The sequence below is a fragment of the Heterodontus francisci genome, chromosome 15 (genome assembly GCF_036365525.1).
Source record: "Heterodontus francisci isolate sHetFra1 chromosome 15, sHetFra1.hap1, whole genome shotgun sequence".
Taxonomy (NCBI): Eukaryota; Metazoa; Chordata; class Chondrichthyes; order Heterodontiformes; family Heterodontidae; genus Heterodontus; species Heterodontus francisci.
Genome location: NC_090385.1, coordinates 46732641 through 46743112, shown reverse-complemented (window position 1 = coordinate 46743112; position 10472 = coordinate 46732641).

Genomic DNA, 10472 nt, shown 5'->3' with positions numbered 1-10472 from the left:
TCAGGCTTGGGCTGATAAGTGGCAAGTTACATTCACACCACACAAGTCTCAGGCAATGACCATCTCCAACATGAGAAAGTCCAACCATCTCCCTATGACATTCAATGGCATTACCATCGCTGAATCCCCCACTATCAACACCCTGGGGGTTACCATTGGCCAGAAACTAACCGGATCAGCCATGTAAGTACTGTGGCTACAAGAACAGGTCAGAGGCAGGGAATTCTATGGTGAGTAACTCACCTCCTGACTCCCCAAAGCCTGTTCACCATCTACAAGGCACAAGTCAGGGGTGTGATGGAATACTCTTCACTTGCCTGGATGAGTGCTGCTCCAACAACATTAAAGAAGCTCAACACCATCCAAGACATCGCAGTCCACTTGAATGGCACTCCATCTACCACCTTAAACATTCACTCCCTCAACCAACGCACAGTTGCAGTAGTGTGCACCATCTACAAGATGCAGTGCAGCAACTCACCAAGGCTCCTTAGACAGCACCTTCCAAATCTGTGACCTCTACCATCTAGAAGGACAAGGGCAGCAGATGCATGGGAACACCACCACCTGCAAGTTCCCCTCCAAGTCACACACCATCTTGACTTGGAACTATATCGCCATTCCTTCACTGTCGCTGGGTTAAAATCCTGGAACTCCCTTCCTAACAGCACTGTGGGTGTACATACACCACATGGACTGCAGCGGTTCAAGAAGGCAGCTCATCACCACCTTCTCAAGGGCAATTAGGGATGTGCAATAAATGCTGGCCTAGCCAGCGATGCTCACATCCTGTGAAAGAATAAAAACAATGCACCAAAAAATGAATTTTAGCCGTCCATATAGCCTCAGCAAAAATTAAAATATCCTGCTAAAGAACACTGATGACCAGCAAAGGGGTACTACCGTTTAATTGAAGCCATTTCTCTTTTCTGTGTTTCTATGGTGGTAATGGGATTATCAACCATCTGAGCCTAAAAAGGGCATATAGATAGCCGGGTAAGGAACTGACACAAAACTGATGCTGAAAACTAGGAATACTTCACCGTGCATTACTCCCTGCAGCTATGTGCCTGCACAATGTACAATATTGAATTTAGATCCATATTTTAATCAGATATAAAAACAAGAGAATATTGTCTGTCAAATGCATGGTGGATTTTTTGCTGGAGGCTAGTATTGTCTATCAGAATATAAATGAAGCCACTGTATTTTGTATCTTGGACTGAAGCCACTAACCAGAAATTCTTTACCAACAGGGACTATGGCAAGACTATCATTCAGTACATGGAGTGACTGTAAATATTTGAATGATTACTCTTGAAAGAGAATGGATAATATTTCCAGCCATTCAGCTCACACTCTGAATGGATGTGTGGATCTTAAGGTACACAGCTATCAGGAATTTCTGTTGAGCTGAACGGAAATTCCAAGCACTGAGATACGGGGCTGAATTTTCGGACCTCGCCAGGAGCAGGAACAGAGGTGCACAGGGCCCAAAAATACCAGCATCAACCTAGGCACCTGAAATGATAACGGCACACCCAGGCCTATGGGCCCTGCAAAGTCCTCCTAACTAACAGTTTGGGGTTTGTGCCAAAGTTGGGAGAGCTGTCGCACAGACTAATCAAGCAACAGCCTGACATAGTCATACTCACGGAATCATACTTTACAGACAATGTCCCAGACACCACCATCACCATCCCTGGGTATGTTCTGTCCCACCGGCAGGACAGACCCAGCAGAGGTGGTGGCACAGTGGTATACAATCGGGAGGGAGTTGCCCTGGGAGTCCTCAACATTGACTCTGAACCCCATGAAGTCTCATGGCATCAGGCCAAACATGGGCATGGAAACCTCCTGCTGATTACCACCTACTGCCCCCCCCCCACCTCAGCTGATGAATCACTATTCCTCCATGTTGAACACCAAATGGAAGAAGCACTGAGGATGGCAAGGACACAGAATGGGTGGGGGACTTCAATGTTCATCACCAAGAGTGGCTCGGTAGCACGACTACTGACTGAGCTGGCCGAGTCCTAAAGGACAAAGCTGCTAGACTGGGTCTGCGGCAGGTGGTGAGGGAGCGAATAAGAGGGAAAAACCTACTTGACCTCGTCCTCACCAATCAACCTGTCGCAGATGCATCAGGCTATGACAGTATTGGTAGGAGGGACCATCACACAGTCCTTGTGGAGACGATGTCCCATTTTCACATTGAGGATACCCTCCATCGTGTTGTGTGGCCCTACCACTGTACTAAATGGGATAGATTTTGAACAGATATAGCAACTCAAAACTGGGCATCCATGAGGCATTGTGGGGCATCAGCAGCACTGGAATTGTATTCAACCACAATCTGTAACCTCATGGCCCAGCATATCCTCCACTCTGCCATTACCATCAAGCTGGGACCAACCCTGGTTCAATGAAGACTGAAGGAGCTCATGCCAGGAGCAGCACCAGGCATACCTCAAAATGAGGTGTCAACCTGGTGAAGCTACAACCCAGGACTACTTGCATGCCAAACAGCAGAAGCAGCATGTGATAGACAGAGCTAAGTGCTCCCACAACCAACGGATCAAATCTTAACTCTGCAGTCCTGCCACATCCAGTCGTAAATGGTGGTGGACAATTAAACAACTAACCAGAGGAGGAAGCTCCACAACTTATCCCATCCTCAATGATGGGGGAGCCCAGTACATAAGTGCAAAAAGGCAAGGCCGAAGCATTTGCATCCATTGTCAGCCAAAAGTGCTGAGTGGATTATCCATCATGACCTCGTCCTGAGTTTCCCAGCATCACAGATGCCAGTCTTCAGCCAATTTGATTCATTCCATGTGATATCAAGAAATGACTGAAGGCACTGGATACTGCCAATGCTATGGGCCCTGACAACATTCCGGCAATAGTACTGAAGGCTGTGCTCCAGAACTGGCCGTGCCCCAAACCTAGCTGTTCCAGTATAGCTACAACATTACATCTACCCAACAATGTGGAAAATTGCCCAGGTATGTCCTTTACACAAAATGTAGGACAAATCCAACCCGGCCAATTACTGCCCCATCAGTTTACTCTCGAGCATCAGCAAAGTGATGGAACATGTTGTCGACAGTGCTATCAAGTGGCATTTGCTCAACAATAACCTGCTCATTGATGCTCAGTTTGGGTGCCGTCAGGGCCACTTAGCTCTTGATCTCATTACAGCCCTGGTCCAAACATGGACAAAAGAGCTGAACTCAAGAGGTGAGGTGAGAGTGACTGCCCTTGACACCAAAGCAGCATTTGACCGAGTGCGGCATAAAGGAGTTCTAGCAAAACTGGAGTCAATGGGAATCAGGGGAAAAACTCTCCATTGGTTGAAGTCATACCTAGCACAAAGGAAGATGATAGCAATTGTTGGAGGTCAATCACCTCAGTCCCAGGACATTACTGCAGGAGTTCCTCAGGGTAGTGTCCTTGGCCCAACCATCTTCAGCTGCTTTATCAATGACCTTCCCTCCATCATAAGGTCATAAATGGGGATGTTCGCTGATGATTGTCCAATGTTCAGCACCATTCTTGACTCCTCAGATACTGAAGCTGTCCATGTCCATATGCAGCAAGACCTGGACAACATTCAGGCTTGGGCTGATAAGTGGCAAGTTATATTTGCGCCACTCAAGTGCCAGGCAATGATGATCTCCAACAAGAGAGAATCTAATCATCTCCCCTTGATATTCAATGGCATTACCTCACTGAATCCCCCATTATCAACATCCTGGGTGTCAACATTGACCAGAAACTGAACTCGACCAGCCACATAAATGCTGTTGTTACAAGAGCAGGTCATAGACTGGGAATTCTATGGCGACTAACTCATCTCCTGTCTCCCCAAAGCCTTTCCACCATCTACAAGGCACAACTTAGGAGTGTGATGGAATACTGTTCACTTGCCTGGATAACTGTAGCTTCGACAACACTCAAGAAACTCAACACCATTCTGTACAAAGCAGCCTGCTTGATTGTCACCCCATTCACACCTTCAACATTCACTTCCTCCACCACTGGTGCAACTACAAGATGCTCTGCTGCAACTCACCAAGGCTCCTTTGACTGCACCTTCAAAACCCCGAGTTCTACCACCTAGAAGGACAAGGGCAGCAAATGCATGGAAATACCACCACCTGCAAGTTCCCCTCCAAGTCACACATCACCCTGACTTGGATTCATATTGCCGTTTCTTCACTGTTGCTGGGTCAAAAACCTGGAACTCCCTTACTAACAGCACGGTGGGTGTGCCTAACCAGATAGACTGCAGCCTTTCAAGAAGGTGACTCACCACCACTTACTCAAGGGCAATTAGAGATGGGCAATAGATGTTGGCATTGCCAGCAATGCCCATATCCCGTGAAAGAATAAAAAAAATGACTGGATGTGGCAGGACTGCAGAGCTTTGATCTGATCTGCTGGTTGTGGGATTCCTTATCTCTGCATGAAGCATGCTGCTTCAACTGTTAGCATGTATGTAGTTCTGTATTGTAGCTTCACCAGCATGGCACCTCACTTTGAAGTGTGCCTGGTGCTGCTCCTGGCATGCTCTCCGACACTTCTCATTGAACCAGTGTTGATCCTTTGGCTTGATGGTTATGCTAGAGTGAGGGATATGTCTGGTCATGAGGTTACAGGTTGTGGTTGAATACAATTTTGCTGCTGCTGATGGCCCACAGCGCCTCCTGGATGCCCAGTTTTGAGCTGCTAGATCTGTTCAGAGACAATCCTATTTAGCATGGTGTTTATGCCACAAAACATACTGGAGGGATTCCTCATTATGAAGATAGGACTTTGTCTCCACAAATTCTGTGTGTGTCTGGCTTCTTCCCTCTGTATTTTTGTTTCCATGTTACATTCTGTATTACAACTGTGGGCTGAATTTAATGGGCCTCCCAGAGACAGGTTCGGAGGTGGGGCTCATAGGATTGCGACAAGAGGCAGGGGGGCAGAGGGCCCGTCGCCTTCCCATCACAATGCAATTTTGTTGGGCATGGGATTGGCTGAAGACAGCCTTCCTGCCCTGAGGGCACTTGAGGCTGTTAAGTGGACTATTACTGGCAATCTGTGACCCATGGAGGGCCCCTCTGGAAAACCATCCAACTCCCTGAACTCCCCTCCCCCTGCACGAAATGCCACCCCTCTCCCAACCGGGGCCTGCTGGTCTGGCCCCAGCAACCCTGCGTCACTCACCTGATGCTGTTGGATAACTCTATCAGCTGACTTCTATTGCTCCTCAACATTGCTCCATTCAGGATGGTAATCTCATATGCTCATGGCTCATTACAGGTTTTTGACATTTCTGCAGAGAACCATGTCTTCTCTTGCGGGTGGATCACTCTGACCTTCTGTCCGATATGCAGAGGAGGCAGCTCCAATCCTGCAACACTTGTCATGCGTAATTTTTATTTTCCCTTGTATTACCAATAATTTATCTTGGACTGATGATCTGATCAGATGATGACTCTGAAGAATGGTCCAGACTTGCCTTCCGAACATTGCTGGAATGGTAATCCCTTATCTGCTCGTAGGTGCAACATTGCTATGTTTTGATTAGCCTCCTTACATTTCAAGATTAGTGACTTTAGCGTCCACATCATCCTTTCTGCTAGTCCATTTGACCTTGGATAGTGTGGAGATGCCGCAATGAGATTTACAGCCCACTTTGGGCACATGTCTTGAAATGGCTTACCAGTGTACTGTGGACAGTTATCCAACACCATTAGCTCCAGGGAACCAAAAAGACTGAAAACTGCACTCATCGTGTTTGCTACTGATGCACTTGATGTATCCCTTAGTTGTGAATGATAGGAATTTTGGAGAAGTAGTTGGTAATAAGGAAGAAGTCATCACCTCTGGCAGTAAATAAGTCAGTATCTATTCTTGACCATGGATGTGATGGAATGTCATGAGGATGAAGTGGCTCTTTGTTTTGACTTGGTTCATTGCCAATTGCTATCTTTAATTTTATTGCTTGTTTGTCGGGTTCTGTGACTGCAAGGTCTAAAAAGCATAACTCCATGTGCTGTTGAAATAGCTGGAATTCATGAATGTGGTCTGGAACCTTGCAATTCATAGCTGGATATTTTGTTGTCATGGCATCAAAATCTTTTGCTTCACAAGAATTCTTTTGCCTCAGCATTCCCCGTAAACTATTTTTCCTTTAATGACTTTTCTTGGAGGAAAAATAATGCAGGTCTACTGCACCCACAGGACTGGAATTCTACCATGCCCTGAGCACTGTGTCTGCAGTGCAGGGCGGGCTTTCAGCCTCTGCATGGGGAAACTCCATCCAGGCAGATCTTTTTGACAGGAAAAATTAACAACTCTTAATGGGTGGTGCAGTCTCGCAGCCGTGATTTGGATTGACTTTTTTTAAAAGCCCAATTCTACCAGAACATTGCCTTTCTGATCGGCTACCGTTCCGAAAAAATTCCCCTTTCGATTACTGACTCTCTCAAAGTACTGATTCTCAAGGGCGATTTTTGAACCCAGTCCTAAAACTTGCTGCTGCTGCTTCTTCCAGCTATTTTCAGTGTTGTCCTAGGCTTTTATGGCTTCTCTCATTGTTCACGATGTCGCGTTTGTGACCACTGTCACTATGTCAAATACCGCTGCTAACATGTTATACACATCTGCATCGCTGTCACCATATTGTGTATTTGGCTCTTAACTCAAATGTAACAAACACTGTAACAATGGTTGGTAAACTAAACAAAGAGTTCCTTTGTGAAGAATAACAGGATTCTAGGAGTGCTCTTCAATACACATACTACCTGCTGACTAAAACTGCTCCAAGTGCTCTATCACATGCTAACTTGCATCACTTCCTGTGATGATGTATACTAAATTACTTACATATTCAGTAGTATGTTAATCAGTATTAAAGCAATATCACAACAGTTTTTTGAAGTAGTATATTCAGAAGCAACTGTTTAAATATAATAAAAACAGTTCTGATGAAGGGTCACTGACCTGAAACGTTAACTCTGCTTCTCTCTCCACAGATGCTGCCAGACCTGCTGAGTATTTCCAGCATTTCTTGTTTTTATTTCAGATTTCCAGCATCTGTAGTATTTTGCTTTTATTTTGTTTAAATATAATGTATATTAAAAAGCAGCAGTTTAAATATGATGATGCATATGCTAAATAGACAGAAAAGCCATATGACCCGTACAAATTGCATGGATTACCGATTCAAGATCATACAGTGGGACAGAATGGTGTTGGCAAGGTGTTGGTGATCCCTTTGGTTCTCGGGGTCCTCAGTCTTCTAGAGCTAACCAAAGTGTTAGGCCGGAGCCAGCATTGATCAACCTTGAGAAGCTCTTTCCCATTCAAAGAAGACTGAAGATTGTCCTCCCGAGCATCTTTTTATATACTTTATTTCTAGGGGCTGGTAGTTTACCCTATGCCAATCACTTGTTCGATTGCAATTGCCCAATCGTCAAGGCACAGGTACTAAAAATAAACACCTCCCATGCCCATCACTCTGCCCTTCAAAGTCACCTTTCACTTTATCTCGTGCTTGGTTTCGTTTGTAAATATCTGTCAGACACATGTCTAAAGACGGTTTGAGGCTCTTTCTTATTATCTTTAGAAATGTCTTGTTTTAGAGACTGTGTTACAGTCATGTCCTTGGCAGAGATAACAGGCCTAAACTGTCCTGGCTGCCTGCGATAGAATCTTTCCTAATGAGAGAGAGAGAGAGAACTATTTCTATAAGATGCAATTAATTTCTTAAGATTCTATAAGGTTATTAGACAGCCATCTCTTACAACACTCTCTCTTTATGTTTCACATCCTTTCTTTGTATTTCATTTGATCTCCTCTTTTCCCTCTGTCTTTCTCTCTGCTTCTTCTTTAACTTCACCCAGCTCTCATTCCCCTCCTTTGCTTTCTCCCCCTCATCTCTCTCCTTGTCTGTTTCCCTCTCTCTTCTCATAATCTGTCCCTTCTCCTCCCTCTTGTGCTTCCTTTATCTCTCTTGCTGTCCTTCCAATCTCTCTTGTCCCTTTCCCTTTCGGTGTCTCTCATTTTCTCACTTGGCTCTGAATGTCTTTTCCTGTCCTCATTTCTCCCTACATCTCTCTCCATTCCCCTGCCTCTTTGTTACTCTCTGCTCGCTCTTCCCCAGCTCCCTCTCTCTGCCTTCCCCCCAGCTCCCTCTGTCCCTCTGTCATATCTCTCTCACACCACTTTCTCCTTCATATTTCATCCTTTCATTGTCTTTGTCCTTGTCCAGCCTCTCCTACCCCAATTTCTTCCTGTTCTACCCCTCCTTGCCAAGCTGGACATGTGGAAGAAAATGAACTGAGGTAAGAATGTGTGCAGAACCCACAGAAGATATAGACTCATAACGGCACAGAAGGAGGCCATTCGACCCATCTTGTCCATGTTGACTCTCTGTGGAGCAATCCAGTCAGTCTCATTCCCCCGCTCCATCCCCCATTGCTCTGCCAGTTTATTTCCCTCAAGTGCCTATCTAATTTGCTTTTGAAATCATTGATTGTCTCTGTTTCCACCACCCTCATAGGCAGCGAGTTCCATGTTATTACCAGTCGTAGCATAAAAAGTTCCTCCACACATCCTCCCTGTGAGTTTTGCCCAAAATCTTAAATCTGTGCCCCCTAGTCCTTGTACGATCATAAGATCATAAGAAATAGGAGCAGGAGTAGATAATTCTGCCCCTTGAGCCTGCTCCATCATTCCATAAGATCATGGCTGTTATGATTGTGGCCTCAACTCCACTTTCCTGTCTGCCCCCCATAACCCTTTAGGGCCTTGTCGATTAAAGATCTGTCTAAATCAGTCTCGAATATATTGAATGATCCAGCCTCTGCTGCTCTCTAGGGAAGAGAATTCCAGAAATTAACAACCCTCTTAAAGAAGAAATTCTTCATCTCTTTCTTAAATGGGAGACTTCTTATTTTTAAACTGTGCCCCCTAGTTCTAGATTTTCCCATGAGGGGAAACATCTTCTCATCATCTACCCTGTCAAGCCCTCTCAGAATCTTATGTTTCAATAGGATCAGGTCTCATTCTTCTAAACTCCAGTGAGTACAGGTCCAACCTGCTCAACCATTCCTCATCCTAGAAAACAGCCTAGTGAACCTTATCTGAACTGCTTCCAATGCAAGTATATCTCTCCTTAAGTCAAGAGACCAAAACTGCACACAGTACTGTAGCTGCAGTCTCACCAATGCCCTGTACAGTTGTAGCAAGACTTCCCTTCTTTTATACTCCATCCCCCTTGCAATAAAGGCCAACATTCCATTTGACTTCCTAATCACTTTCTGTACCTGCATGCTAAAGTTTTCGGATTCATGTACAAGGACACCCAGATCATTCTGTACTGCAGCATTCTGCAGTCTCTCTCCATTTGAAAAGTATTCTGCTTTTCTATTCTTCCCACCAAAGTAGACAACCCCACATTTTCCCACATTATATTCCATCTGCTAAATTTTTGCCTACACATTTTACCTATCTATATCCCTTTGCAGACTCTTTGTGTCCTCCTCACAACTTGCTTTCCTACATATCTTTGTATCATCAGCAAATTTAACTACAATGTACTCAGTCCCTTCATTCAAGCCATTAATATAGATCATAAATAGTTGAGGCGCCAGCACCGATCCCCATGGCACTCCACTAGTTACAGTTTGCCAACCTGAAATGCCCCATTTATCCCAAATCTTTGTTTCCTGTTAGTTGGCCAATCCTCTGTCCATGCTAATATATGTCCCCCAATACATGAGCAATTCTCTTTTGTAGTAATCTTTTATGTGGCACCTTATCAAATGCCTTTGGAAATCCAAATACACTACATCTACTGGCTCCCCTTTTCCACCCTACTTGTTACATCCTCAAAGAACTCAAATAATTTTGTCAAACACCATTTCCCTTTCATAAAACAATGTTGACTCTGTCTGATTTTATTATGATTTTCTAAATGTCCTGTCACTACTTCCTTAATAATGGATTCTAGCATTTTCCCAATGACAGATGTTAGGCTAACTGGTCTATAGTTTCCGGCTTTTTGTCTCCCTCCTTTCTTGAATAGAGGTGTTTCATTTGTGGATTTCCAATCCACTGGGACCTTTCCAAAATCTAGGGAATTTTGGAAGATTACAACCAATGCATCCATTATCTCTGTAGCCACTTCTTTTAAGACCCTAGGTTGCAATCCATCAGGTCCAGGGGATTTGTCAGCCTTTAGCCCCATTAGCTTTCCTAGTACTTTTTCTCTTGTAATGTTTAAGTTCCTCCCTCCCTTTTGCCTCTTGATTTTCTGCTATTCTTGGGATTTTTGTGTGTGTCTTCTACTGTGAAAACAGATACAAAATACTTGTTTAAATTCTCTTCAATTTCCTTGTTTCCCATTATTAATTCCCCACTCTCATCCTCTAAAGGACCAACGCTTACTTGAGCTATTCTTTTCCTTT